General features: G+C 48.9%; 1 pseudogene across 1 annotated transcript; it reads left to right on the top strand.

The window, feature by feature from the left end:
* Nucleotides 1–6,464: 6,464 nt before the first annotated feature.
* Nucleotides 6,465–11,349, top strand: LOC308240310 (large ribosomal subunit protein eL43-like; annotated as a pseudogene). The gene is made up of 3 exons: nucleotides 6,465–6,505; nucleotides 10,770–10,984; nucleotides 11,152–11,349. The product of its transcript is annotated as a large ribosomal subunit protein eL43-like (transcript).
* Nucleotides 11,350–25,235: the final 13,886 nt, after the last annotated feature.

Genomic DNA, 25,235 nt, shown 5'->3' with positions numbered 1-25,235 from the left:
AAATGAACAGATCTGGAGCAGCTGCTGTGTGCCTGACCCTGGGCTGGGTGTCTTCCATAAACTCACTGCAGCTGAGTATGGAACCCCCAGCCAGGCCAGGGCTTCTGAAGGCCATACCAGGAAGGCACAAGGGCTGGGGCTGGAAATTGATAAAAGGAGGGGGTAGAGCAGGTAACACCTCGCCTCAGCAGGAGGTATCATCTGCTTCTTTCCACACTGGTGTGGCCCAGAGGTGATGAGGCAAACAGCACATGCACTAAGGCCAGCTGGTAAGCTGGCCCAAGGTCTGTGCATCTGTCCTGGCCACTTGCTTCTAAGTGGCAAGCTAGGCCTCTGAGCTGTCCCTGATTTTTCAGATGAGGCAGTGGAGGCCCCAGGGAGGTAGGACCCTCCCTCCCCAGCCTTCCTCCACAGCTTTATGTGAGCTGGTGAGGAGGAAGTGGGAACCCAGAGCCCCTTCCCACTGTCCAGGCCTATCAGCCTATGGGACTCTACTCCCTGTCCCCAGCCAAATATGAAAATCAGAAGTCCAAAGAACCAGGAAACCAAGGCAAGACTGGGTCTGGGTGCCAGAGGCCTCGACCACTGCTGGGTGGGGTGTGAGGGCTCTTTCTTGGGGTTCACAGACTGTGGTCCTGAGATGCGGCTGCACAACCTTCCACAGTGTCAAGGCTGAGTGTAAATGGCTAAGTGAGAACACAGACAGTTTCTACTGAACTTTGGATGTCCCAGAGCTCAGGCACACCCACCTCTGACTGCATCTGAGCCCCCAGCAGCCCTGGGTGGCAGGTAATCTGGCGAGTCACCCCCTTAGACTGACGGAGCGGCCCAGATGCCCCCAGCTTGGAAGTAGCAGGGAAGATGGACAGAGGGAGAAGCTGAGCTTTCAGTCTCTTTTTTGAGTTGAGATATCACTCTGTCTTTCCAAAGAGGACAGACTCTTGGCTCCCCCTGCCCCCATCAAAACAATCCAGCCACAGAGTCCCGCTGGCTACAGATCCCGTTGATAACACCCAGTGACACTTGATTCGGCGCCTTCTGTCTGAGCAGCTGCCTTCCCCATGGCCCTCCAGGAATCTACCAGGGGCTCACAAGCAACCTGCGAGCCCCCTACTCTGGGTCTCAGTTTTCTCATCTATAAAATGGACACAGGGTGAACTAGTCAATCTGAGACTCCCTGATTCTTAGACCTGCAATTAATTCTCAGAGCACCCTGGCCCCAGGCCATTCACCAACAATCAAACCCTCTTACAGAAAGAGCGAAAGGGCAGAGGAATCAAGCCAGCCTTCTTTGCCTCTCTCAGTCTCTTTGCTCACAGTGAAAAGCAGAAAACCAGGTGCACTGCCTCCCCAGCGGAAGCCCAGGGGGGATGTTTGGAGCTCGTGAAGATTATGGATAGGGAAACTGAAGCCCGGAGTTGTCCCTGTCACCAGGGACATCCTTGCTGTCACCAGACTGGGCAGGGGCCCGGTGCCCCCTGCTGCCTCTCTGCCGGGCTGCCCCGACGGCGACTCGACAGCCCTACCTGGCACAGGTGCCCAGCTCGCGTGGCGGGCGGAGGGTCTGGCGGAGGCGGGGCGCGGGCTCCCTCGGCCAGGCCAGGCGGCGAGCGCGGGGCGCGGGGCGCGGGGCGCGGCGGGGAGCGCGCAGGGCGGCGAGGAGACACGGACTGGGCTCCGCCCGCAGGAGAACAAACAGGTTTTCTCCGGCGCCCGGAGCCTCGCCCCTCGCCCCTCCCCTCGGCCGGCCCCCTTCCTCTGCCCTCTCCTGGGGTAGGTAGATGGGCCTGGCACATTCCGCACATTCTCCTGCCAGTGTCCTGGCCCGCCCGCCCCTTCCCGGACCGCCCTGCGGGGCTGCAGGAGAAATCAAGGCTGGGGCTCCCCGCACCGAGCTCAGGGCGAGCTCCAGAAGGCTTTGCCCCTGTGGAAAACTTCCAGGCAAATTCCTCCAGGCTCGCGGCCCCGGACTGGGAGGCCTCCGCCACGTGAAGGGCCCCGGCTGCCTAGTTGCGCCCCTGCCCGCGCCTGATGTGATCTGGCCCCGCTCGAGGCCAATGACTTCCACAGATGCTGTGGGTTAATTCTGTCGAGAACTACTGTTCCTAGATCCATTTTACAGATGGAGATCCCAGACAGGGGCGGGGAGAGGGGCAGGGGGGGGGGAGGGGAACAGTGGCTGGCGGCTGAGATCATGCAGGAAGTCCCAGAGGCTGGGAAGAAGGAGAAGAAAGTGAGGCCACACTGGGGAAGTTATCCTGGAAGGCCATCCTGGGGGGACTTGGAGCTCCCAAGGCACAGCAGCAGGGAGCACCCCGTCAGCAAGCAGGGCCACAGCACAGGCTGGGCAGGGAGACACATTAAAACACCGAGGGCTAGTGCAGTTTGATCAGTGTCATCCATTCGTGCTTTTTGGGCATGTGTATCATTCAATCAAGCTTACTGAGTACTTGCTATGTGCAAGGCACTGGGTGTGGGGTGGAGTTGGGGGGGGGGTAGCTAGGATGGAGGGAGCATCAAAAGAAGCCGCTAACCCTACCTGTAGGGAGGTGGGGGAGGTTTTCCAGGCAAGGGATAGTTAAGCCAGTCTAAGAGACAGTAGAGTTGGTCAAGAGTTGCCCTATCAGAATGACAGAATCAAAAGGATGTACCAACAGGTTCTCCATGCAGCCCTAACAAGTCTATGTTCCAGATGGCCCTCCAATCCATGCATTTCTCTCCACGCCCACTGCCACCATCCTCACTGGTCTCTCTGCCTCTGATCTAACCTTCCTTCCTATGTAGTCTCCACACAGAACATTTGCAACTGTTTGATGGCTTCCCATCACTCTCAAGATAAAAGCCAAACTCTTTCAGGGGCCCAAGGTGTCTGCTGCACCAACCTCTCTGCAGGCACAGTCACTCTCCCCCTGGATTCATTACATTCCAGCCACGCTGGCCTCCTTCTGCCTTTGTAATGCATCACAAGTCCTATCTCCTTGGGGCATTTGCTCCTGGCACTCAGACACCCTTTATGTCTTTTGTCCACTTGTCTGACTAGTGAACTCAGTCATTCCACAAAACTTATTTCAAGTGTCCATAATCCTTCCCTGACTGCACAGGCCACTCAGTCAAGTTGATCACTTCCTTCTGTATGCTCCCCTAGTTTCCTCTGATAACATCCATTTAGCATAGTGGCCACCATCCTTTCTTGTTCTAGATGGTGAACTCCGGGTGGGCAGGGCCCTGTCTGAGTCATCACTGGGGTATGGAGACCAGCACAGGGTGTCAGAGAGGATTTGCAGAAGACTGAGGGGTGTTGAGATTCTGGAAGCTGCCTTCATTCTTCTCTTCCTGGAGGAGGTGACCCTGTGTCTGCGTGAATATGTGTGGGGTGTAAAGGTAGGGGGATTGTATATACACTGAGTGGCCAGATTATTATGATCTCTGAACACATAATAATCTGGCCACTCAGTGTATATCTTATATAATAAAAGGCTAATAGGCAAATTGTCCCCTCGACCAGGAGTTTGACCAGCAGGCAGGCCGGCCAACCACCCATGTCCCTTCCCCCTGGCCAGGCTGGACGGACCCCCACCCATGCACAAATTCATGCACCGGGCCTCTAATATATATATATATATATATATATATATATATATATATATATATGACCTAATAATAGACAAACATGTAAATTGACCGTACCTCCACTATGCCCACAGCCAATCAAGAGTGAGTATGCAAATTAACCCAACAAAGATGGAAGGTTCAGGGTGGGATGCCTGCTATGAGGGGGAGGGAGGAGGCAGAGGGAGCTACAGGAGCGGTGCTGCAGCCGGGAGCGGGGACTTGCCGGCTCCTGGGCAGCCAGGAGCGAAACCAGGGGAAGGAAGGCCTATTCTTGCATGAATATCATGCACTGGGGTGTGTGTCCCTCAGCTCAGCCTGCACCCTCTCCAATCTGGGACCCCTTAATGAATGTCTGACTGTCCACCGGAATCAGGCCTAAATGGGCAGTTGGACATCCCTTTCACAATCCAGGACTGCTGGCTCCCAACCGCTCACCTGCCTGCCTGCCTGATTACCCCTAACTGCTTTTGCCTGACAGCCTGATCACCCCCTATCTACTCCCCTGCCAGCCTGATCGATGCCTAACTGCCCTCCCCTGCCAGCCTGGTCACCCCTAACTGCCCTCCCCTGCTGGCCTGGGCCCCCCCCCCCAACTGTCCTCCCTTGTAGGCCTGGTCCCTCCCAACTGCCCTCTCCTGCTGGCCTGGTCTCCCTCACCTGCCCTCCCCTGCAGGCCTGGGTCTCCCCTAACTGCCCTCCCCTGCAGGCCTTGCCCCCCCCCCAACTGCCCTCCCCTGCCAGCCCGGTCACCCCTAACTTTCCTCCCCTGCAGGCCTGGGTTTCCCCTAACTGCCCTTCCCTGCTGGCTTGATCACCCACAACTGCCCTCCCCTGCAGGCCATCTTGTGGTGGCCATCTTGTGTCCACATGGGGGCAGCCATCTTTGACCACATGGGGATGGCCATCTTGTGTGTTGGAGTGATGGTCAATTTGCATATTACTTTTTTATTAGATAGGATACACTGAGTGGCCAGATTATTATGCGTTCAGAGATCATAATAATCTGGCCACTCAGTGTAAAGTCACTTCAGTTCATCTCTGTCTCTTGCCAACAACCATTTTTCTGCTTCTAGTCTGGTGGCCAACATCTATCGCCTTCCTGCCCCACTCCCACATTGAGCTGCTGGTGGCTGTGGATGTATCTGGCTTGGCATCCTAGCTCCTAAACATGAGACCTAGAGTGTGTCACATCCCCTCTCTGGGCCCCCTTCCCCTTCAAGAGACCCTATCTTAAAGAGATAGAATGTAAAGGACACAGTGATGAATTTGATGTAGGGGTGAGGAAGAGGGTGGCCTTCCTTCCCAATGCCACCACTGGGAATGGGCAAGTTTGCTCTAGAGCCCTAAGTCTGGGTGGGCCAGCTAGAGAGCACAATCAAGAGTGGTGTCCCAAGCCACCAATGGCCAGTCAGCGAGGGGAGGGCATCAGATGGGTTTCCCCAGGGCCTCAAGCTCTTCCTATGTCCCAGGTGATTCAGCCCTGCCCAGGCCAGATCCACCATGATAGTGTCAGCCAAAGGGACCAGCCTTTCCTCAACTCCTCCATCCCTGCTAGTCTGCCAGGCCCTGCAGCTGATCTCAATTGCAAACGGGTTTGACTTGAACAGTCACTGCCCTGCCCTACCCTGCCCTGCCCTGCCCACTTGTTCACTGCCCCAGTAGAACGCCCCCACCCCTGCCAGAGCCACCCCTAGCCACCTCATCCAAGCTTCAGGGTCCCTGCCAACTTTGTCAGCCTCCTCTTTGACTCCTTGCCCTCAGGCACCTGAATCCAGACACACCAACTGCTCTCATACCACCAGGCCCCTACACAAGATGTTCAGTTGGTGGTGACCTCCTAACCATTCTCAGTCGCAACATTTGCTCCTTCATAAATTCTCCTTGGCCTAGAATTTGAGGGCCAAGACCCTGGTGGTTAATGGCTGCCCCAAGTCTGGGCTCTAGCTATGCTTGCCTGGCTTGAACTTGGCCCCATTCTTGTCTACTCTCAGCTTCTCTTGTGTCTTGGCCCCTACCTCCAGCTTTAAGGCTGGCCAGGCTCTGGCAGAATTCTCCTGAAGCTCGCAGCTCAGGCAGTCTCCCCACTGATACGAAGGCCCTTAGGTGCTGCCTCTAAGTAGGGTGGGCTTAAGGGTGGGGCTAAGCTTGACTGCCTGGGTAGGGAAGAGGTCTGGAAAGTTGAGACAGGAGTGGAGAGGTCCCCTATGCCAAGTGAGGCCATAGCCTATGAGCAGACAATGGAAATAGATTCTCTGGAAAGCCAGGCTGAAGCAAGCAGATGAGTACAGGGATAGGTGGCTGTTTAGAAAGAACTTGCCAACAGTGCTCACAAGATCCAGGAAGGCCCCTCTGATCTCCAGGGCTGGGAATGAAACTCAGGCATGCCAGTCTAGCTGAAGAGTTCCCAGGCTAGGGAGGGGGATGATGGATGGGGCACTGAAAGCTGTCAGGCCTCAACGCCAACCCAGGCAGTCTCCCCACACCAGAAGGCACTGGAGATGAACAACTAACCCAAACTCTGCCACTGTGTAATTTGAGAAACGTAAGTCCAGAGAGGGATGGCATCAAGCTGGGGTCACATAGCCAGTCTGAGGCATAGCTGGGACTAAAACCAGGGCTCCAATTGTTCTGAATGGAGCCCCCACCCAGTCTGGGTGCTCAGGTTCATGTGTGGGAAGGGCTGGGCTCCTGTTTGCACCCTAATCCCCTCCTTCCCTCCCTTCCAGGGCCCGCCCTGCCGCCTCATCCTTCTAAGCTCTTCAACCAGTTTCCACTTGCTAGGCGACTCCGCAGGCTCCAAGTAGGGTGGGTCCCCCTGGGGGCAAGGGTCCCCAAGTGTGGCTGCACCCACAATGGCCCCTAGAGACCTGAACCTGCAGGGCCAGCACATTGAGTGAGACCCTGCCTGCCTGGTCTTACATTTGGAGCCCTCCTGCCCCACCATCAGCCTGCACTTCTGGCTAAGGGGACTGGTCCCCCTCCCTGGCACTCACACATACTCTCAGTCACCAAATGCCCCCTTTGGGCCTCCTTCCTCCAACGCACTACCACCCCCAGTCTTGGCTTGGAATAACTCCCAGTCTGGTGCAGAAGGCAGACCAGTTCAGCTCCAAGGAGACGAATCCATGCTCTGTGGACAGTGGCTCCACTGGGAGCAGGGAGGTCATGCAAGCAGGCCTCCCTGGCCACTGGGATATCTCCCACCCCTGCAGCCTGAACTTTCCGCTGCCTTTTGAATCTACTACTTTGAATAAGCCCAGGAACTGCTTCACCATCAGTCTTGGCCTGTGTGACCTGATGCCCCAGAATGCAGACTGCTTTTTGTCTTTGGCTGTGAAGCAGCCCCAGTCCAGGCCTCTAGAGGATGAATGCACAAGCCGAGCCAAGGCCCCGCTGGCAGATAATCCCCACATGCCCTGAAGAATGGCTTTTTGCTGCTTTAAGAATCATCCACAGATCGGAAAAAGAATGTTCTAATTGGAAAACCTCCCCGCCATGGTTTTCCGGAGTTTTAGTACAGTTGGACGGCACGAAGGCTCCTGGGATAAGGAGGAAGGGAAGTCATGAGGAGGAGACAGTAGGCTCCCTGCCCAGCGCCCCCTCATCCCTGGAGCTCAGCCACTCCCACCAAGGGGCCATGCTGAGGGTCTAGTCTGTCGGCAGCCTGGGGAATCAGCTGGCCCTGCTGGGAGCCATGCCCCTGAGTCTGGCCCAAGCTCCACCTCCGGGCGGGGAGGGGGGCCCAGCCTGTCTCAGAAGCAGCTTGGCCTCCAGGACCCTCTGATGCCCACTAGGTATTGTGAGCCCAGGTCCAGAAGAGAAAATGTGTGGAAGCCACCACCTGTTGAAGAAACAGGAAGCCTGAGTCAGTATTGGGGTTTGTGTAGTGCCCCCAGAACTGACTGGGGCCCTGGGATGGAAGACCTGGCAGGGGGATGCAGTCTGCATGGGAAAATGGACTTCTGAACAGTTAGATCTGTCTGGAAAGGGAGGGAGTTTTCACTTAGGGGCCCTGCTAAGCCTAGCTTGGCAAAACCGCTGGCTGGGGAAGCCGAGGCCACAGAAACCTGAGGGTCTGTCCAACTCCAAGAGTTGCTGATTTGTTCCTTATGGTTAAGCATTGCCCTTGCGCTTGGGAAATGCCCACCTGGTAAGGGGAAATTCGGTGGATCCCTTTAACCCCCTCACACAGGAGAGCCAGGTTACTGTGATTCACCTCTTACAGGATGTAAGCTTCTCTGTTAGTCTTTTCTGGAAACCTCCCTCCCTGGGTGCTCAGCTGCCTTGATTTCCTCCAGCCTTTGAGAGAGTAGAGGGGAGAAGTGTTTGGAGGCTGCCTCCTTGTCCATCTGAGCAGGACAAGGGGCTGCTGGTCAAAGCCCCCCCTTGGTAGAAATTCAAATCTTCTCAGCATAGAGGGAAGGACTGGCTCTCATCACCTGGCCCCTATCCATCCCTCTTGGCCCCAGTAACCTGTATTTGGGGACTATGAACTCAACCAAATAGCTCTATGATCTCTGGCATTGTGCTCTCCTCCCTTCCCCCTCCTCCCCCACCTGCCCTGTTGTCACCTTGAGGACCATAGCTCCCTAACCAGCACATATCTCTAGAACTCTACTTGCCATTATAGTTGCCACTGGCCACATGTGACAATTTAAATTTAAATTAATTACAACTAAATAAAATGGAAAATTCAGTGGCTCAGTCACAATAGTCCAGTTTTAAGTGTTCAATTGCCCCCATGTGGCACAGCACAGATAGAGAACATTTCCATCATCACAGAAAGTTCTGGAGGACAGAGGCACTCTAGCTGCTTCACTTCTTCCTTAATTGAAGCTGGACACCCTCCACTAAGCAAGGTATCCCTACAGTCTCCCCTGGGGAGAGTCTTCCTTTCCCCATATCCCACCTACCTTGGATAGACTAATCTGTCCTTGGATGAAAACCTCATCTTCCTTGATGCTCAGGCTAACCGACTAACACATCCAACATTCAGGCAAATCTTCACACCTGGCTCATTCTTCCTTTCCCTCCATACCTCACTGAATATGAGGAAGTGATTGGGAGGGATGGGGGCAGGATAGCAATGAGGTGGAGTAGTGAATGTGTGACTTCAGTATCTATGCCTGTGGAACATCCATTCATCCTCAGGCCTCCCAGTTCTTGACCTTGACATCTCTGAAGACCTAGTCAACTACACTGCAGCCATTTCTTCCTATAGATAGAGCCTGCATCCTGTCATCACCTCTAGAATGTCTAGCACAGGCCTTCTACTTTCTGATCCCTACCTCCTCTTTTTCTTTCCCTCATTTCTCACATCCAATTAATCAGCACGTCCTGATTGCAGCTCTACTTCCAAAATATACCCTACTACTTCTCCCTACTTCCACTGCCACCACCATCCTAGTTCAAGCCAGTATCCTCTGTCAGCTCCTCCCTGGTCTCCCAGCTTTCCACTCTTGCTCTGCTGCATCTATTTTCCACGAATCAGCCAGAATGATCTCCCCTTGTGTTCTCTGTCTGGGAAATAAGGTGACTCTATTTGCCCAGCTGTCCAAGCTGGAAACTGGGGTGCCATCTGAGACTCATCTTTCCCTCTCCCTGTCCAGGGCTGGTGCCTGCTGTGGCTCTCATCTCTTCTCCAAACTCTCAAGCTCAAAGCTCCCAGCACAATGAAACCATACTGGACTTCTTGCTGATTCCCACATAAGCCTTGCCGTCTGTCTCCAAACCTTACTGTTGACTGAAGTCCTCTTGCCTTGGTTAACCCCTACTATACTCATGCATCTAGCAGGAAATCATCCCTAAGCACAAGACCCAGTTAAGTGTCTCTTCCTGGGCTACACTTCTGCCCAGCATTGATTACCGGGCAGTCACTGTCTCCTGTCTCTCTCCTCCCTTCCTCCTGCATGTAGGAAACACATCTTGTACTTGCCTGCTCCCCCAAGTGCCTGGTATGGTATGGAGTGGACACAAAAGGGATATTTGCAAAATGAATAGAAGAAAAAATAAAATTTACTTTCAAATGCAGTGTATAATCAAGGTAACATTTCAAATCAGTGGATTAGAAGTATATCATTCAATAGATGATGTTGTACTGACTGGGGTGGGGTGGGGGGAAGAGACTGGATCTCCTACCTCATACTCCACACAGAAATAAATTCCAGATGGCTTAGAAATTTAATGTAAAAAATAAAATAAAACCATAAAAGTCCTAGAAGGAATCTTGGGGTGGGGACAGCCTTTCTAAGTATGTCATGAAAACCAGAAACCATAAAAGAAAAGAGAGAGAAATTAAAAACTTCTGTAAGGCAAGACCCACCATAACTGGCATTAGACAAATGACAAATGAGGAAGAGTTATTTGTACCACATATGACAGCCAAAGGCTTAATCTTCCTAAAATAAAAAAGGGCTCTTTTCAAAGCAAGCAATAGGAAAATGGGATGGCAAAACAGGGAACAGACAATTCACAAATGAAGACTTGCTGAAGTCCATTAATATATGAAGGAAATGCAACTATTCCCACCCCTCCATCAGATATGCAAAAGTTAAAATAGATCTGAAAAACCTGGGTTACGTGGGATATGGAAAAATGGTTTACTCTCATGTCCCAGGGGCCATAGGGGTGGGAGTATTAATTGCTGTGACCTTTCTGGGCTGGCAAATATGTAACAAAATGAACAAAGAGGACTTCCTTTGACCCAGCAATACTGCCATTTAAAAATTACTTTTATTATCTGATATATAAATGGTATACATGTATAGTATATAAAATGTGATGCATATAAACATCTACCCACCAGCCAGCACCATTATTTATCCAGGTGTCCTCAAACTATGGCCCGCGGGCCACATGCGGCCCGCCGAGGACATTTATCTGGCCCGCCGGGTGCCACTGCCTTTCCTGCTTAGCAGCCGACTCGTTCCGGGCCCACAGTGCACATAGGAATTTGTTCATAGTGGTTTTTTTTTAAACTATAGTCCGGCCCTCCAATGGTCTGAGGGACAGTGAACTGGCCCCGTTTAAAAAGTTTGAGGACCCCTGATTATGCCTTCTATCTTAGTCTTGATACTCAGGATGACCTGTCCTGGCTTGAGATAAAAGGAAAATTTATCTGCTTGTGCCCTTGATCACATCTCTTGCCACCTATTCAGGGACATCTGGCTAACATTTCTCCCTTTCTTCCGAATCATCAATAATTTCCTCTTGGCTGGATCATTCTATAATTCTTCTCACCATAAACAAACAAACAACAACAAAAAAAGCTTGCTCTCAGCGTCTGACCTAGTTCCCGGCGACATTGCTAAATGCACCAAGGTCAGAAACGTCGGTAAATACGGACCATTATGGCGCCTCCCTCAGGAAAATGGTGAAGAAAATTGAACCAATGGACACAAGACACTGGGGGGTGGGGGTGGGATGAGGGCATGTGACAGGCGGTAGGGGAGGCTGGGGGAAGGTCAATGGGGAAAAAAGGAGATATATGTACTACTATATGTAATACTTTAAACAATAAAATAAAATTTAAAAAAAAAGAAAATTGAAATCAGCCAGCACCCTAAGTACACTTGCTCCTTCTGTGGCAAAACCAAGATGAAGAGGTGAGCCGTGGGGACCTGGCACTGTGGTTCCTGCATGAAAACAGTTGTTGGTGGTGCCTGGATCTACAACACCACTTCTGCCATCACAGTAAAGTTAGCCATCAGAAGACTGAAGGAATTGAAAGACCAGTAGAAAGCTCCACAGTTTGAAACGTTGCGAGCCTATAATAAATGGGTTAATTTATATAACAAAAAAAGCAAAAGCTTTTTCTTGATCCCACATTTCCTTCCATTTATTTATTTCCCTTTCCCCTTCTCAGTAACAATCCTGAAGATAATTATCTATACTCCTTGTCTCTGATTTCTCTTCTTTCTATCTCTTCCAGAATATCACAGAAATGGCTCTTGCCAATGCCATCAGTGCTCTTAACTTGTTCAATCCAATGATCAGTTTTAAGTTCTCATTTTACTAGACATGTGAACAGCATTTGACATAAGAAATACTCCTTCTGGAAACGCTTTTCCCTTGGTTTCCAGGACTCCTTACTCTTCTACTTTCCCTCCTATCCCACTGGCCCATTTAAGTCTCCTTTGGCCTCTTCTCATTGTCCACATCTCCTATCTTTAAATACCATCTGAAGGCTGGTGACTCCCAAACTTAACAATTCCAAGACAGCCTTTCCCCTGAATTTCAGATTCCTATATCCCAAGGTCTATTCGATATCTCCACTTGCATACCTATTAGGTATTGTACTTGGTGTTCCAAACCAAACTCCTTACCAGCCCTTCCAAATCCATTCTTCCTGCAGCTGTCCCCACCAAAATTGATAGCCACATATCCTTCTATGTGCCTGGGGCCCCAAACCTTGGTGTGATCCTTGAGTCTTCACTTACTTTCACTCCTCACATCTTATCTGTCAGGAAATCCTCCAGCCTCACCTTCCCAATAGATCCAGAAATCTCCCTACTTTTCCCCAACTCCACTATTTGGTGAATTTCTAGTGGTTTTGCTGTTAACAACACTGCTCTAAACATTCTGTACATATCTCCTGATTACATGGGCAAAAAATTCTCTAGATAAACGGTTGTCAAACTTTGATAGGCATCAGAATCCCCTTTGAGAGCTTGTTATAGTGCTAGCCTTCACTCCCAGAGTTTCTGATTTGTTTAGGAATCATTTGCATTTTTAACTAGATCCCAGCTGATGCTGACACTACTCATTGGAAAATCACACTTGGAGATCCACTGCTCTAGAGGTATATGATACCCAGGAGTAGAAAGGCCGGGTCATAGGATACATACATGTTCAAACTGATAACAGAGCATTGATTTTCTTTCCTGTCAGCAATGTCTGAGAATGCCCAGTGCTCCACATCCTTGCCAACACTTGTTGTTGTCAGATGTGTTATTGTTGCCAATGTAGTGGATGCAAAGTGTTAGTTCATTGCAGTTTTGAGTTGTATTATTGGAATTTATGCTCAGGTGGCAACTGCATGGAGTAAGTGAGAAACACAAGTACTAGTATGCTCATTGCAATATTTTTTATAATATTAAAAACTGGTAATGCCCTAGCTGGGCGTCAGTTGGTTGGGCGTCATTTTGTGTACCAAAGGGTTGCTGGTTCCATTCCTAGTCAAGGCACACACTTGGGTTGCAGGCTCCATCCCTGATCCCTGGTAGGGGGCATGCAGGAGGCAGCCAATCAATGTTTCACTCTCATATCAATATTTCTCTCTCTCCCTCCCTCTCTCCCTTCTCCTTTCTCTAAAAATCAATAAAAATATTTTTAAAAAATGCTAACATTTAGTCTACATTTTTATCCATAGGTGTGTTCAAAATTTATCACAGGTTAATATGCAGCTGATCAAGTGATGATTATAGGTCTCTAGTTAGGGACCTGGGAAATGCCTATAATATGTTCTTAAACAAGTGGGGAAAGCAGTTTACTTAAGATACATGACAGCATGTATAGCATTACTTCATTTCTGTAAAATTGTCCAAAGGCATTGAGAAACACCTTTAATAATGTTAACACTTGTTATCTTTAGGAGATGGATTTGGAGTTACTTTTACTTTTTAAAAAAAATGTATTCTGTAGTGTTTGGTTTTTTAAATATACATATCTCTTTTTCTTAAGAAAGTGATTTTCAAAAAGTACACCCTTATATTTGTGTTTGTATATGCTAGAAAGTATCTGGAAGGTTTCATATGACATTGGTTTGAGCAGCTGCCGCTAGGCAGTGGGTTTGTGTGGGCTGAGTGGGAAGGTACTTGTACTTTGAGTTTTCTCTTTATTCCATTCTCCACTCTTTGAATTTTTATGACAGTATTACTTTCGTAATAAAAAAACACACTAATGAAAACAAAAAAGAAAAGAGAGTTATTCTTAACACCCAAGCCAGCCCTGTCAACCCCTGCCAGCCCCTGCTGCTACTGGCCCAGCCCAGCCCACCAAGCCATGCTGAGGCCCCTGCCGACTTCACAAGCAGCCCACTCAAATCGTGCCAGACCTCCTCTGGCTGAGGAGCTCTAGAGCTGCGGAGCCAGGGCCAGTAGTTGGGCTGCCCAGGAGGGAGCTCCTCCTGCTTCTGGGTGATGCATTGAGCCAAGAGTAATATGTTACCCCCACAAATCCTGCAGCTGTGGGTTCCCCTACTCTCTGTGCTGGAAGGAGAGGCCAGGCCCCCGGGGGGCCCAGAGAGAAGCCACAGCCAAGGAGCTGACTGACTGTCAGAGGCAGAAAACTCCAATAATGAACCGGTGTCTCTAACAAAGAACTTTTAAGTCTGTAAAGGTCAGTGCTAGGAAGAAATAACTCTGCAAAATCAGAAAATGTAGAGATGGTGAACGTGAACTCTACTACAACAAACTTGTATGGCAGAATCTGGGGCCACCCTGAATTGAGAAAGAATTAATTTGACCTAAAACAGAGTTCACATAGCAGGGATTGGATGCACATGGAACTATCTACAGCTGTTCTTTTCTCAAAGGACACCTTTCTCAAAGGCGAGCTTTCTCCTCACTATAGCCCCTCTGAGCTATCAGCGACTGCCATGTCAACATATGTGCTCCCTTCACAGAACACATCATGGTTTTTCTCTGTCTCCCCAACAGCCTGTGACCTCTAGAAGGCAGAAACCGACTCCCATTCCTCCCCTCCTGGCGCACACTAAGCACTCAGTAAATGCTGGAGCAATGGAATGGGTTCCTCTCCAGTATAGAAAGAAAATGGAGATGACATTTTGTAAATGTTCACTTTTCAAAATTCAAGGTAGAGGATGACACCTGGGTGTCCCCTGGCATCACTGTCCAATCTGCAGTGGCCCAGCATGTCCATCAAGCAGGTGGCACACAGGGCTCACCTCACACTGCTGGATTCTAGGCCAAGGCAGTCTCCGTGGACAAGTGGGTCCCTCCCCAAGGAGTAACTTGGAGGTGACAATCTCTTGAACATATTCTTTCTCATTAATAAAACAGCTGCACAAAACAAAAACTTAAACCCAGTGGTGGGACTCGAACTCCCCCCCTCCAATCACACCATCACACCATGGATAGCAGGACAGCCAACCTTTAGCTGTCCTCACACAATTACTGCATTTGACCACTCTTAACATTTGTGTAATAATATTTATTCACAAGTAGAAGCCCAGTAAGTCTGTGGTGTTTTATTTATTTTTCTTTTCCATTTTTTCCCCTCTGTCAGGATACAAGACAAACACCCAGTTTGCTTGAGTTTTAAAAGGATATTTCCTTTGCCCTACTTGAATGACCAATAAAGACATACACTGAGTGGCCAGATTATTATGATCTCTGAACGCATAATAACCTGGCCACTCAGTGTAAGTCCAACTGGCAAAGTAAAAAGCAGGTAATGTGGTGTGCTTTAAAAACAAGTTAAATTGTGCTTTTTAAATTTATGTTTTAAAAGTCAAAATGATTAAAATTATATAAAATTCTATGAAGTCACCCCAGAAGGTGTCCCCTGAATCCCAGACCCCACTCTCTCCTTGTGATACAAGACAGAGGAAAATGACACTTGAGGCAGGCTTCAGGTAGACCATGTATATGTCCCAAGTGCCTGCCTGTGCCAAGCCCAGGTCCCAGGTGGTTATGTCTGGTAGGGGAGAAAAAATTCCCAAGAGGCTTAACAAGTCACTGAGTCCAGAGGGAAGAGGAGCCACTGGCATGGGGTGGGAACCAATTGGGAGACGGGAGAAGGACATTGGGGGGAAATTGAAAGAGATGGTCCTGGGAAGAGTAGGTGGGAGGGGAGCCTGGATATGGCAGAAACTGTACCCATTTAGAGGGGACTTCCATGCTTCCTTGAGCTTCAGGTCTAAAGGAAGGAGGAGGGAGAAGTGGAAGGTGAAATCATGTTGTTCTGGAGTGGCTGAGTGCTCCTTTGGACCATAGGTTAATGACTACAAAAAGGAGGGAGAGAAGGAAAGAAGGAGGAAATCTGCTGTCAGTGAAATGCCACCATCAGGTCAAGGCTTTTTGTAGCTTATCCCTATCTATAAAAGTTGGATTCACAGCTTTTTTTCAAGACAAACGTCTTTATTCCTTTATTATATTTCCCCAGGGGAAAAGGCAGGGAGGGGGACAGAGGGTCAGCATGTGCTTTAAAATAGAGATAAGAATATCAAATGTCATAAACCAACCTTAATGGGGGGCCTCTTGCTCCATGAGCTTGGGAAGGAGAGGAAGAGGTCAGCAAAATGGCATGGGCGGGGCCCCTCCCTATGAAGTCAAGACTCCACATCAAGCTAAGTAAATGTGGAGTCACATTTGTCCATCTTCTATTAGCTCATCTTGTGGCCACTTTGATGTAGGTTTCTTGCACCAACAAAAATGTTCCTATGTGGCTGGGATATACTTTCATCTCCCTTTTCCCTGGCCTCCACTCCCAGCTTTGGCAAGGGAGGCCCCCACTGGTCCTCTCCTCCTTTGGTCTGAAGGGGTTAAAATGTTTGACCCATCCACAGAGAGGACAAATGCTTGGTTTGCATTAGAACAAGGAATGGGAATGGTAGAGAAGAGAGAGAGAGAGAGAGAGAGAGAGAGAGAGAGAGAGAGAGAGAGAGAGAGAGAGCCTGTTTGCTTTAGTTACCTGCACAAAGGTTTTATTCAGGAATTAGAGAAGCCATGGAAGGCCATGGGGTAGGAATCTAATCTGAGGGGCAGGTAATAAAATTGGTTTGGAAGATAATGAGACTCTCCAGGCCAGTGTGGCTCAGTGGTTGAGCATTGCCTTATGAGCCAGGAGATAACATTCCATTCCTGGTCAGGGTACATGCCCTGGTTGCAGGCAGTGTGCGGTCAGGCGGAAGGCAGTCGATCAATGACTCTCTCTCATTATTGATGTTTCTATCTCTCTCTCCCTCTCCCGTCTTCTCTGAAATCAATAAAAATATATTTTTAAAAAAGATAATGAGACTGAGGGGCCCATGTGACAACCAAAGTACCAGAATATTATGGGGCTGGGGCTCAGAAGGACTGTCCAGGGCAGAGACCAAATGTGCCAGGGCAGAGGCAGCTTTTGGTTGCCCCTGAATGCCACAGAGGGCATGGCCTCACTTAGGCCATATGGGAAGGGTTCTGTGTCTATACAAGGATAAGGAGGGCCAGGGAGAAGCCCTGCCCAGCTCCATGAGGAAAGAGCCTACAAAGAAGGGGTCAGAGATCAGGCAATAGCAGTTACATTTGTAAAAACTCATCCAGTTGCAAGGAGCAGAAACCTACTAATCCAGCCTGAGCAGGGAGCAGAGGGGAAATGGGATACCCACTGGGGACGACCTGCTTGCTCCCAAAATAGTACCAGGAGCCATTCGAAAACAATTTGTTCCCACTAAGAGCCAGGTACTTTTCGAATTCCTGGCTGAGAACTTCAGGCATTAAATGTTCTTACAGTCTAAAGACAGCCAGCAACAGTTGCAGCCAGATAGCTTCCACCAGGATGTACCAAAGGTGGCGATATAGGCCTCAAAGCAACCCTATGAGATAAATACTTTGATTATTCCCATTTTACAGATAAGGAGACTGAAGCCCACAGTCACACAGCTAGCAAGTGGTGGATCTGTGCCTGGCTGTAAATGTGGAGTCACATTTGCTTCAGAGTCTGGACTCCTAACTTCCATGTCTATTACCTCACTGAGCTCAGACTGCTCAATTAGCAGGTTACATGCAGAATCAAGAATCAGGCGGAATTTGTGGGAGTCGTGCTAGCCATACTAATAGTGAGGCTAATATTTATTGCAGGATTATTATGTGCCAGGCACAATGCTAAGTGCTTCAGTTAGTGGGTGCCCTGAGAAAATCCTCTATGGTGCTTGGATCCCCCTTTTTTTCTGCCACTTTGTAAGGAGGCTTTCTTCCTTTGGTCAAAATTAAATTATTGGAATCCTGCAGGCTTTAACTATAAGAGAGGCTGGTGCAACCTACTGCTTATGCCAGAGTTTAAATATCTGTGCAAGATACCACATTTGAAAAAGAAGCATATGATTGGCTTTTAGCAGGAGATTTCTAAACAGATCAGGGGATGACTTGCATTTGGGGAGCCTGACCTTGAATATCTGACTGCTTACAAAGAGAATGAGGACTACACCTTACCAGCCCCTCCAGGAAATGGTCCATGTCGGTCTGTCTTAGGTAAAGAGGCAGGGGGAGATGGTGGCTCAGCTCCAACTGAGCCCTCTAGCAGAAGCGTTGCTATTTCTGGGAATGAGCAAGGCAGAGCTGACCCCATGGACCCCAGGCTGCCCAAGGGAATCCACCCTTGTTCCACACAGGTCTTCAGCACATTTTGGGCCCTTCCTGGAAGCCAGAAAAACAGTGACCTTTTCCTCTCCTAAAGGCCAGAATGCTACCATGGTCAAGATGAGGACACTGGAGTTCAGAACCATGAGGTCATTTGCCCAAGGCAACACAGCTGCCTGGCTTTGAAAGCCCTAGAAAGCACGAGACGTTGGGATAACTTTTGAAACATACACATGCCCAGGCTCCTCCCGCAGAACTCCTAATTCTCAGCTTAGAAATGAGGTCCAACGATTCACATCTTTAGCAAATGTCCCTGAAGACTCAGGTATGTGGCAAAGATTGAGGACTGTGGCTTTCGAGTGAGGTGGGGATTTTCAGGGAAGTAATGCAGGGGTAGAGCTCAAGCAGTTGTGAGGCCAAGAACCTTCCTCAACTCAGATTCTCAGCCTTGGATCCTGTGACATAAAGGCATCAAAGGCACCAAGGATATGAAGGTAATTGAATGATATGCACACTGATTTAAAATGCATTTCATGGAGGGTGGGTGAATGGAAATAGATCAACCAAAGAATTTGTATGCATATAGGCATAACCCGTGGATACAGACAGTGGGGTGGTAAAGGTCTGGTGGATGGGGACAGGTTAGAAGAGGTCAATGGGGCGGGGGGAAGGGTACATGTAATATTTTCAACAAAAAATTTTTAAAAATAAAAAAAGCATTTCATTAGAAAATTTGACTATTGGTGTGCTACTATTCTCAAATTGAATTTCAGCATTTACATTAAGGCCATTGGCCCCTCCAAGACCTGGTTTGCAATTGCACTCCTGCACTGATACCCTCGGTTCTGATATAAGATCCTTTGCCTATGGTCATTTGGATAACATTTTTGTTTGCTTGTTTTGCTTTGTTGCTTTCTGCATTTATGCTCATCAGTGGGATTGGTCTGTCATTTTCCTTTTCAGTTCTGTTCCTACTAGGGAACCTTCCTTCTTTTTCTAGTCTCTACAGAGTATTCTTTTTGTAAGACTGGAATCTTTTCCTTGAATGGTTGGTGGAATTCACCACTGAAACCATCTAGGCCTGGAAATTTTGTTTGGGGGAGGTATATCAGTCAGAGTTCAACCAGAGAAACAGAATCAGTAGGAGATATAGATTTATTGCCCGGAATTGGCTACATGATGGTGGAGACTGGCTAGGAAGCCCGAAATCTGTAGCACTGGCTGTGGAACCCTTTGGCAGGAGCTGAAGCTTCCATCCACAGGAGGAATTTCTTCATTAAGAAAGCCTCAGCTCTGCTCTGAAGTCCTTTCAATGAACTGAATCAGGGCCACCCTATTCCAGGGTTATCCAGAATAATCTCCCTTAAAGCCAATTGATTATGGGCTTTAATCACATCTATAAAATACTTTCTCAGCAATATCTAGAAGAGTGTTTGATGGAGTAACTGGGGACTATAGCCTAGTCAAGTTGGCATGTAAAATTGACCATCATGAGGTTCGGGTCGGGGGGGGACTTTTAATTGCTGATTTAATTTTTAAAGAGTTCTTATCAAATAATAAATTTTGGTTTTGTCAGTCCTCTCTGTCGTATTTTTTCTTTTTCATTAATTTCTGTCCTTACCTTCATTAATTCATTTTTTCTTTGAGTTAATTGCTCCTCTTCTTCTAATTTCTTGAGATGGATACTTAGCTAATTAATTTTAGCCTTTTCTCTTTTTCAACCACACACATTTATGGCTAAAATTTCCCTCTAAGCATGATCTTGATTACATCCCACAAGTTTTGATATGCAGTATTTTCCTTATTAAAATACTAAAAATATTTTTAATTTCCCATTATGATTTTGACCTATAGCTATTTAGAAGCATGCTGCTTAATTTCCAAACATGTCAATATTTTCCAGCTATCTTTTTGTTATCAATTTGTAGCTTATTTTATTTTTTGTTAGAGGGTATACTCTATATGATTTCAGTCCTGTTCCCTGTCAACATTTTTTCTTGAAATCTCATTCATTTTCTTAAACATTGTAAATGTAGTTCTTTTATAGTATGCATCTGATAAGCAATGGTGTTTGGGAGACATCTGCCACAAGTGAACCTGCGAAGGTGGGTGAAAGCTGAACTGGGAGACAAACAGGGGTCCTCAAACTTTTTAAACAGGGGGCCAGTTCACTGTCCCTCAGACCGTTGGAGGGCCGGACTATAGTTTAAAAAAAAAAACTATGAACAAATTCCTATGTGCACTGCGGGCCCAGGACGAGTTGGCTGCTAAGCAGGACGGGCAGCGGCACTCGGCGGGCCGGATAAATGTCCTCGGCGGGCCGCATGTGGCCCGCGGGCCGTAGTTTGAGGACCCCTGGTTAAGCTATCCAAACCGTAGTAGTTTGTCATGGCAGGCCCAGCAAACTCATACAGGTACACACACTCAACACAATTGCATATATATGTTCAACAAAGGCATGCACAACAATAGCCATAGCAGCACTATTTATAATAGCCCCGAGTAGCCACAGTGCCTGTCAGAACAAGAAAATTGTGGTGTCTTCATGTATTATAATACTCCACAGCAGGGAGAATGAGCTACAACTACAAACACACACAAGAGCACCAAATTCGGAGTTTTGTTTTTCATAATCTGAAAGATTGGAAGAGCATTATGGAGGGATGGCCTTCCTTCCTTTGTTATTGGACAATGATGGCCTTTGCACCACAGATGATGTTCCAGCCCACCTGCTGGGACACACAGATGAGGGCAAGAGCAGAGCTTCCTGGTGCTCAGAGCCCCTAGCTGTTGGGTAGAGGATGAAGGGGAGTCTGAAAGGAGTCAGGGAGACCTGGGATAGGGCCGCTGCTATCGTCCAGGTTCACTCATGGCAGAGTCAAAGGCAGAACTCCAACCTTGGTCCCCTGATTCTGTGCACCACAGCCTGTGCATTTCTATCTACTGGGAAGCCCGGTGCAGTCAGGAGAGCCCCAGCCCTGCCCCTCCCTGCCATGACCTGCAAGCCTTGGTCTGAATCCCTCCCCACTCTGACTTGGGACAGACTTCTGCCTCTAGGCCTTGTAAGCAGCTACTTGCCAGTTCAAGTCTTGCTCACCCTCTGGGGTCCTGAACATAAAGGGCAGATAAATTCTTCTTGTGGAAGGTAGGAGGTACGCAGGTCCTGAGGGTCACAGAGCCCGAGGGTCATTCTATGGAAGATTTGAAGGTACATCTGAGTTTTTGTAGGCTTTTGTTTAGAACTGCCAGTAAGACCATTTCAGCAATGTGGGACAGTGCAGAGGTATGTAGCGCGCGCGCGCACACACACACACACACACACACACACACACACACACACACACTTAATCACAGAAACCACTTCGTGTGTGATTGATTGGTTAAGAGTCCCCTACAGCTGGCCATTCTGAAGCCTGTGGAGCTGAAGGGGGCTGGGGGGCCTCCCTGACCAGTAATTCGTGGAACAGTTGTGAAAGGCACAACATGTTACCACAAGACGAGGCTCATAGCCCAGCAGTCATCAGACTTCACTTGTGGCTAAATCTGGGCACAGAATGGAGATGATGTCACTAGAGCTTCAAGTTATTTCATCCAATTAACCAAGAGTTAATTAGTATGTCCAAAGTACTTTGAAGCTGAGGACCTCTGTTTATTCATGACTGGAAGGAAGCAGCAGGCCAGGAGAGGCAGCACAGTGGCACTGACACTGTAATGGGAAGTTGGCCAGGCCTCTGCCTCTGACTTGCTGTGAGCCTACTAGGAGACACTTGGGAAAGAGTCTGCAGATTGTCTTGGTGTTGCCACAATAAAGTGCCATACACTGTGGGGTGGGGGGCTTAAAACAACAGACATTTCTCCTCTCCCAGTTCTGGAGGCCAGGAGTCTGAAATCAAGGTGTCAGCAGGGCCACTCCTTCAGAACCCTCTAAGGGAGGATCCTTCCTGCCTTTTCCAGCTTCTGGTGGCCCCAGGCATCCCTTGGCTCATGGCCACATCACTCCAATCTGTGACCCTGTCTCCCCATGGCTTTCTCCTGTGTCTGTGTCTCTGTTTTATCTTCTCATAGGGCACCGTCATATAGCATGAGGGCCCACCTGAATTACCTCATCTTAACTTGATTACATCTACAAAGACCCTATTTCCAAATTGGGTCACATTCACAAGTATCTTTTTTGGGGACACAATGAAACCCATAACACTGCCCGCCTGATCTCCGGTAGCTAACAGTGCTTCATTCCTATGAGTTTCCCTCCCTCACTCCTTTTCTCAGCATAGAAACCTGGGATTGACTGAGGGCCAAAGGCTTCTAGAAGGAGCTGGACAGAAGACTCTAGGAGGGGATTGTCATTGTAATAGCTCTTCTTTCATGAATGGGCTTTTCTTCTTTTTTAAAAAAATATGTTTTTATTAATTTCAGAGAGAGGGAGGGATAAGGAGAGAGGGATAGAAACATCAATAATGTGAGAGAATCATCGATCAGCTGCCTCCTGCACACCCCCTACTGGGGATGGAGCCCACAACCCAGGCATGTGCCCTGACTGAGAATTAAACTGTGACCTCCTGGCTCAACCACTGAGCCACACCTCTGGGCTGGACTTTTCTTCTTGAAATAATCTCAGCTCTCCCTGAATCTTGGCCACCTTATCTGAACAATGAGGGTGCTGGCCTATATGCCCTCACTGAGTTCAAACATTGGAGGAGGAAGGCTAGGCTGAGGGGTTGCTAGAGTTTGGTCCCAGAAGTATGCTGGGTAGGGCTTGACTATTCCCAGACAATGAATTGGGTCCTGAAGAATTCCTTCAGCCCCCAGTCATTACAGTTTTCTCATTGCTGGGTTCTCATGCCAGTGGCCTACCACAGTGGAGGATTCCTCTGGTGAACCCCCACGGCAGTTTCTGCTTTCCCTTCAATTCCCTTCAGCTCAGCTCTGTGAAGCATTCAAGCTGAATGGGGAGAGGCAGGCTCCAGGGTGCTAATGCCTGTGCTGGCACTGCAGGGGTCATAGGGAGGTTCTGAGCAGGCCCTGCTTTGGAGGACTCCTCACTCTGGAGGGAGGCAGATACAAGAGCCAGGCATGTTGGTCTGGTGTCATCAGTGGAGGAAGCTCTGAGCAGGCACAGTGGGAGGCTAGAGGAGGGCACAGTGGGAACTTCACCTGGCCTTGTTGCCAATCCAGTCAAGAATTGCTAGGCAGAGGGCAGGAGGCATTCCAAGGAGAGCCCCCAACATGCTGCCATTAGAAATGGGCCTCCTAGGCTAGTAGGTTTTCCTGTAAAGTTTCTGAGCAGACTGCCCATGGAGCCCCAAGTCTAGAGAGGCTATAGATGTCAAAGGTTATCTTGTGCCCCTTCACAATGAAATCAGCGCCCCCAGCACCCAGTGGTCTGAGCAAGAACTAGTTTTGGAGACCTCTGGAGCCCTTAGGTCTGCAGTGGCATGGGGTGACCTCTGCTGAACTACCAGCAGAGCCTTGGAGCCTTGGGTCTTATCCTTGCCTCTCTTGCAGGGCCCAGTCTCTTCAGGCTTGGTCTTGGTTCCACTTGGACCCATGTTGGGAGCCCCTTTGGTTGGCTATGAGTAGATGGCCTTATTCTGGGCAGCCTTCACTTAGTCTCTGAGCTTCACTCTTCCAAAAGCTAATCCCAGCCCCAAACAAGGCACAAAGAGGCGTGTCCAATTCCCAGTGCCTCCCCTCCCAAGATGAAAGTCCCAGTCCCAGGATCAGAGGTCACCGCCCTGGGCCTGGAGGCAATGTTCAGACAAACACTGGTTCACCTGGGCCACAGGCTTCTTAGGCCTTTCTGAGCCAGCCCTACAGACCCACCCACATTTCTCAGCACCTTCTAAGCCAGCACCAGTCTGTTAGTGACCTCTGTACAAGTTTTGCAATCATCAGTAGGTGCCAAACTAGCCATGGAATGATTAGAATAGTATTTGGCAGATGACTGCAGGGATCCAGCACAGTTTGCTCAAAGCATTTGGCCTGTCAGAGGTGAGTTGGAGCATCAGGTAGGCAGTCCTTTGGCACTCTACCCAGGGGCTTGCCTCCCCCAGTGAGCTTGGCAGGGGCTGCCACACCCTGGATTCATAGCTTTGGAACTTGTTGGGACTTGTCTGGTCTTTGGTCCCCCTTCTAGCAGGAGGCCTGCCTTATATCTGTGCCCCAATACCTTTCTTCCATGCCTCAGCAGCTTGCTTAGCACCCTCTTATGGTGCATCTGCCTGTATTGACCAGGCTTCAGGCATGACTCTACCAGGCTACCTACTCAGCTAGTTGCCTCACTACCTTGTACTGAAGTTCAGATATAACCTCATGCCTGACTGGTTTTGCCAGGACACTCCCGCCCTGCTGACTATTGGCCCAGAGGGGTCCCTTTCTAGATATTATGTATATCTAGCCATTGTGGTAGGTTGAATAATGGCCCCCAGAGGTGTCCACATTTTGAGATGTGACAATGAAAGCAGATTAGAGTGATGCCATAGCCAAGCCACTCAAAGCTGAAAAAGTCAAGAAAATGGGTTTTCCCCTCAGAATTTCCAGAAGCAAATCAGACCTACTAACACTTTGACTTTATCTCAGTGAAACTGATTTTGGACTTCTGACTTCCAGAACTATAAGAGAATAAATTTGCATTGTTTGAAGCTATTAAGTTTGTGGTAATTTTTTATAGTCACCACAGGACTCTCATACATCCAGTGTTCCTACCCAGTGGAGAGGTAAGGAAGGGGCTTAGGCCACTCAGGATTACCCTGGGAAATTGAAAGGCCATTGGGAAAAATAATGTTGGGCCAGAGGGATGCCAGCCTGGGGTTGAGGCCCAGTTCTGCCCCAACCAGCTGTATGTCTTGTGAAAACCCTACCTCTAAAGGCTTTGGGCTTCCCTGTACAAAGCGAAGATCATAATAAACAGTCTTGTTGTGACAATCAAAGGAGAGAACACTGGTCCATATGTCTGTCCATCTGTATATTTGGGAATGTTCTGGCTGAGGAGGTGCTGAACAAAAGCCAGCTGTCTGGCAGCCTTTCCATAACTCTGTTCCTGTCATCTCGCTCAGCATTCATCTTTGGTCTTTTCTCTAATCCCCTCCTACCAAAACCATTCAACAAATTTGGAGTGTCCACAGCATGACTAGTATTGTCTGGGGCGGGAGCTGGAGGGGTCCTCAAAGTCTAAGCAAATCTTCCCTTGAGAAGGCCACCATCGAAGAAGAATAGGTAGGGGAAGATGAAGAAAAGATACAAGTTTCATAAAGAGTTCATGGAAATCTGCCTTGAGCACCAGTGTACCACAACTGGGATGACACTTGCTGCCTCATGATGCAG

The sequence above is a fragment of the Plecotus auritus genome, assembly GCF_963455305.1.
Source record: "Plecotus auritus genome assembly, chromosome: X".
In the NCBI taxonomy this organism is placed as follows: domain Eukaryota; kingdom Metazoa; phylum Chordata; class Mammalia; order Chiroptera; family Vespertilionidae; genus Plecotus; species Plecotus auritus.
This window is presented reverse-complemented; position numbering and strand designations above follow the sequence as displayed.